Below are 6,000 nucleotides of genomic sequence, written 5' to 3'. Positions count from 1 at the left end.
CAACATTGTAATTCAACTTTATTTCAATAGTTGCGGCGATCGGGGGCTATTCTTCATTGCAGTGCGTGGGCTTCTCACTGCAGTGGCTTCTCTTGTTGCAGAGCACGGGCTCTAGGCGCGCAGGCTTCAGTAGTGGGCATGTGGGCTCAGTAGTTGTGGCTCGTGGGCTTAGTTGCTCCGTGGCATGTGGGATCTTCCTGGACCAGTGCTTGAATCCGTGTCCCCTGCCTTGGCAGGTGGATTCTTAAGCACTGCACCACCAGGGAAGTCCACTGTTTTTTAATTTATTTATAAGAAATCCACATTGACCTCCTGCTATCAACAGGTTTACAAGGATCTGATAGATAACTAAAAGTCTGGGGTTGACCTGTCTCATTGACCCATTTCAGATGATGTGCCCGGTCACTTTGTGTCCACTGTTATCGCTGGATTTTGCACAACGGTTCTGTCCTCTCCAGTGGATGTGGTGAAAACCAGATTTGTTAACTGTCTACCGGGACAGTACACAAGTGTGTCCAACCGTGCAATGATGATGCTCTCTAAGGAAGGACCATCGGCTTTTTTCAAAGGGTAGGATGTGGTCTTCTGTACCTGTAATGTGTTCAGGGTATCTGTGTGCTATGGAACGCTATCTCATCTAAACAATTGACAGTTAGCTGACCAGCCTTAGAATGTGCAGTATGCTTAGTGTCTACTTTTCTTTGCCATAAATTTCTCCAATCCACCAATTCCACTGTGCCAGAAAATTTAAATCTGTGATAGTAAAATTTTCTCAAGCTTGATCTGAAGCTCATTCAAAACCAGCAACCTCTCCCTTGGTCTCAGTCTATTGGAAATGTAGACAGTATTTTGCCTTCTCTGGGCAGGAGAACTATAAAATAGAGGGAAAGCATAATAGAGGCTATGAGAAAGCAAGATTTGATTTTTACTATTTTAATTTAGTGGACTCCGTTCTTTAGATTGTATTAAAGCAAAACTAGAGAAAAATCATTCTTATTGATTGAGAAAAGTGATATAGAAAATGATGTAGTTTAATGATTACACTCACCTAGAAACTAGTATTGTTTCTAGTGAATCATATTTTCCCATAAAGCTATCTTTTATATTATATTATATTGTATTATAAATTACCTTCTTAAGAAAATATAGTATGAACTAATTTATGGATATACTCAATAAGGATTATGCTAGTGGTAAAATAACAAGATTCCACAACCTTTAAAAGTTGTAAAGCAATGCCTCAAACCTTATGAAATAAGCATAAATGCACCATACACGTTATACAAAAGTTCTAATTCACTATAATCTGTATTTATGACATATTAATACAAATGGAATATATTGTAAAATTAACTTAACATAGATATATCAGTTATCAACCAGTAAATATTTAACAATTTTACTTTTTTCAAATTTAAAACCTTTTGGGGGGATATATGCTACAACAAGGATGAACCCTGAAAACATTATGCTAAATAAAATGAGCCAGCTACAGAAGGACAAATATTGTATGACTCTACTTATATGAGGTACCTATAGTAGTCAGAATCATAGAAACAGAAAGTGTCATGGTGGTTACCAAGGGCTGAGGGGAGTGGGGAGTGGGGAGTTATTTTTTAATAGGTACAGAGATTCAGTTTGGGATGACCAAAGCTCCTGGAGATGGAGGGTGGTGATGGCTGCTCACAGTGAGAACATATTTAATGCTACTGAATTATACTATTTAAACAAATATATAAACATATACGTATATAGGGCTAAAATGATAAATTGATGTATATTTTACCACAATAAAAACACACAACAGGGCTTCCCTGGTGGCGCAGTGGTTGGGAGTCCGCCTGCTGATGCAGGGGACACGGGTTCGTGCCCCGGTCCGGGAGGATCCCACATGCCGCGGAGCGGCTGTTCCCGTGAGCCGTGGCCGCTGAGCCTGCGCGTCCCGAGCCTGTGCTCCGCAACGGGAGAGGCTGCAACTGTGAGAGGCCCACGTACCGCAAAAAAAAAAAAAAAACCACAACACACACATATCCAGGAATCAGGAGAAATATGTTAAGAGACCCCACAAAATATTTGAGAGTGACTTTTATAGGCCAGATCTCTAAAATATCTATCCAAGGCAGATTTAACTATGACATCTTTTTCTCTGGGAATATTTCATTGCTGCAGATAGGCATTCAAAAATCAGTTATTTGGTCTGCACAGTTTGGCAGAATTCTTCAAGATAACAAGAGCAACAGCAACAACAAAATGCAATTAGATCCTTGACAATTCCTCTTAGGACAAGAATTGCCAAGATCTAGACAGCACTCATTTCTTGACTCTGGAAAATGGTCCAATTACTCATCACTTTGCTTTCTCCACTTACTTCCTCTTTTAAACTATTAGTTTTAACTATTAGTTTCCTACTTCCCATTCAGAAAGCGAAGCAAAACAAAAGTTCCTCTCCCTTCAAAAAAGAAAAGATGCTAAGGAGGAGACAAGCTTTGGTTTGCTTTGGTGGGATCATATTTGTACAGATGTGATCATTTGGGTTTTGTTGTTTTGAAGAAGGATAGGGCACCTGGATGAAACTTTAGGCAGAGGAGGGAAAGATGAAGAATAGGTACTTTCAAGCATCTGCATTTGAGGAGAGTGGCACAAGGAGAAGCATAAACTTGCCTGTGCTCTAATAGCTTTAAGAATTTTGAGCAAACTAATAGAATGGTGACATGCATTTTTCTAGATTTGTACCTTCCTTCTTGTGACTGGGATCCTGGAACATCATCGTGTGTGTACTTTGAACAGCTGAAGCGAGAATTGATGAAGTTGAGGCAGACCATGGACTCTGCTACCTAATCATCTTCAGGGAAAGGATGGAACAGACCAGTGGGAATCTTTGCTAACTGGATAATTTTTAAAAAGCAAACAAACCTATTCACTTTATTTCACACTAAAAAGATAAGAAACTCTGGACTATTTGTTTCAAAGGAAAACTAATACCTATTTCTTGTGACTTTTATCCTCAGTGTTTTAAGGAAGGGAAAGCAAAACATTCAGTATACACCCTGGCAAATGTAATGTCCAGATAAGTTACGACATTTGATTGACCATTTAATGGGAGAGGCAGTTTATGATTGAGTATATGAAGATCTTTAACAGGTTTTAATTATTAATTCAAACTGATGGAAAAGGAAAACTGAGTGAAATGCACTTTATAATAAATACTTAAAAGTGAAGTTATCAAATACTACTGTTTCCTTTTTATTTCTTAACCCAGTTGTCAGTTAATACATTCAGTAAAGAATTGCTAATACCTTTTAAAGTTTGCCTTTTTGGATCTATATCTAATGTAAGAGTTGAAGTTCACCTAGATTACAACATTGCCCAAATAGCAAGGGAAGGTCTTGAGAATCAATAAACTCACTTTAAATAGTATTAGTAGAGATTTTTAATTTTTAGAGTCCACATTTTATGGCATCTATAACAACTTCTAAGATACAATATTCATTTGGGCATTGTTGTTAGAATTGTAGTATCTATTCTAGAATCACAGAATTTTAGAGCTAGAAGGTACCTCTGATAAGAAGGAGGAACAAACTGAGATGAAAATTAATCTTCACAGCATCTTTCTAGCAAAGCCAGATTCATCATTCACATCTGTAGTAACTTTTGTCATGTCTACGAACTGAGTGCAGAAGAAATAGGGAAAGAATAAACAAGGACTTAAGTGTTAAGACAAGGCTCAGCCTTGTCTTAAGCCAAAAACAAGGTGTGGCCGCCAAAGGGCCAAGAAGCCCACAGGCCGTCGGGCATCATAATCAGCTCCACATTACATTCACTGCTGTGTTTCTCCCCCGTTGACTTCTGAGGTTTCCCTCCTGCTTATTTCCCCCTAGTTGTTAACCGTAAAGTGTCTTGTAGCAGATGTCCTAATATCCAGCCCGGCTCACTGGGCTCTGACCACTTTAGTGATGCTGGCCTGACTTCCTATCGGCCTGTCAGCACCTGTACTTTTTAGGGTCTTCTTCTGGCCTCCAGAGACATATCTGCCCACCTGTGCATGGCACACTAGAAGAACAGGGAAAATAACACCCCCCCCCCCCCCACCAAGAGCAGCCCTGGACCAATAACTGATGGGAGTTGGCGGCGAATATCTCAGGCCCCTCAACGTCAGGTGGAATACCTCTGAGCGATCAAAATCCAGTTACACACAGAGCTATTTTGCTTACCTCTAAAACCATTTATGGGATGACTTCAAGTCCCTCTCTCTGTTCCCCACTCTCTTACCCGTATTTCCTGGGATCACTTCCTGAATGAATTACAAATCTTTGTCTCAAGGCCTGACTCTGGGAGAACCCAAACTAAGACAAAGCACGACCTTAGAGTAGCATGTTTTTTTCAAGAAGGAAGAAAACATAGAACTTCACTTGCTGGGATCCTGGTCGGCCAATGGGCAGTAGTGACAAGTCGCTACCAAACTTTAGTCAGGCTCCTCTGAGTTTTCTCTACTAGGTCCTGTCCTTGGGCATGTCCTTAAGAGCCCAGTTTTAGCCAGAATCCTGCTAAATTGGTTTAGCCAGAATCCCTCACCCTCAACATGTGATCACTGTTGACACCAAACTCCTCATCCCTGCCCTGAATACCCAACCTCCAATTCTTTTAGATGTTCTATGTACACGCTCATATCATTTATAAGCAATAACTTTTCTTTCCATCCACTTGTTTTCCTGCAGTAGGTGGGACCTCTAGCAGTTTTGAATTTATTTGCTGTAACAACTTGAATGATTTGCTCCTTATCCCTTCTTAATAGAGTACATTTCCCCGCTCTATTGATGTTGGACTTGACCATGTGACCTGCCACAACTAAGGGAATGCTAGTATACATGATGTGAGCAAAGGCTTGAATGTGTTTGAGCAAATGGGTTTATTCTTGTGTTTCTGCCACACCATGAAAAGAGCATGCCTCAGGTAGCCCACTGACCTCAGATGAATTAGTCACATGGAGCTGACGGGAACTGAAACCATGGCCCCAATTTAAGGCCAGCTGAATCCAGCTGAGATTAGCAAAACTGCCTGGCTAGCCTACCCACGTGTGAGGAGGAAATTGTTTTTGTATGCCACTGAGATTTTTTTTGTGGTTGGTTGTTGTACATTGTTATTGTGGCAATAACTGACAGATACAAGTGGTGACAGAGGACATCCCTTCTTAATTCTGATCCCAATGTTTTACAATTAAGTATATTTGCTGTAGTTTATTTTATAAAGATGCATTTTTTTTATTTGATAAAGATGCATTTTATAAAATTAAGGTAAACCCTTTCTATTTCTCATTTGGTAAAAGTTTTTAACATGAATGGATGTTGAATTTTTATCAAATGCTTTTTCTGCATCTATTAAGATCTTCACATGATAGTCTGATGAGTTGCAGAGTGTACACTCTAAATTATCTGGATGAGTTTGTGAAAACTAACACTATTTTATTTTTAAATGTGTTAACTCACTGGTGAAAGCCATATAAACCTGCAGGTTTTTTAGTGGAAAGGTTTTTAGCTGCTGAATCTATTTAATAGCTCTAGGACTTTTTGCTTCCCTATTTGTTCTTGGATAGTTTTGTTGTAGTAAGTTGTATTTTTCTAGAAATTGTTATATTTCATCTAATTTTCATAATTTTGACAAGGTTACTCAATATATTTTCTTTTCAATATCTGTAGGATCTGTAGTGATGCTTCATATTTCATTCCTGACAGTATTTATTATTTGCTTTCTTTTTTACTGTTTATTTGCCTCACCAAGGTTTATCAATATTGTTCTTTTCAAACATTTTATTTTTGTTGATCCTATTGTATGCATCTTTTCTTTTCTATGCATCTAAGCTCTTGTCTTTCAGATTTCCTTCTCTATTTTCTTTAGGTTCGTTTTGTACTTCTTCATCAAACTCCTTGAGATGATTGTTTGCTCTTTAATTTTTAAGCACTTCTTTTCTAATATATACATTTAAAGCTATAATTAGTACTAACT

This window comes from Phocoena phocoena, chromosome 5, assembly GCF_963924675.1.
Source record: "Phocoena phocoena chromosome 5, mPhoPho1.1, whole genome shotgun sequence".
Lineage (NCBI taxonomy): Eukaryota > Metazoa > Chordata > Mammalia > Artiodactyla > Phocoenidae > Phocoena > Phocoena phocoena.
The sequence above is the reverse complement of the archived record's forward strand: the minus strand, read 5'-3'. Positions refer to the sequence as shown.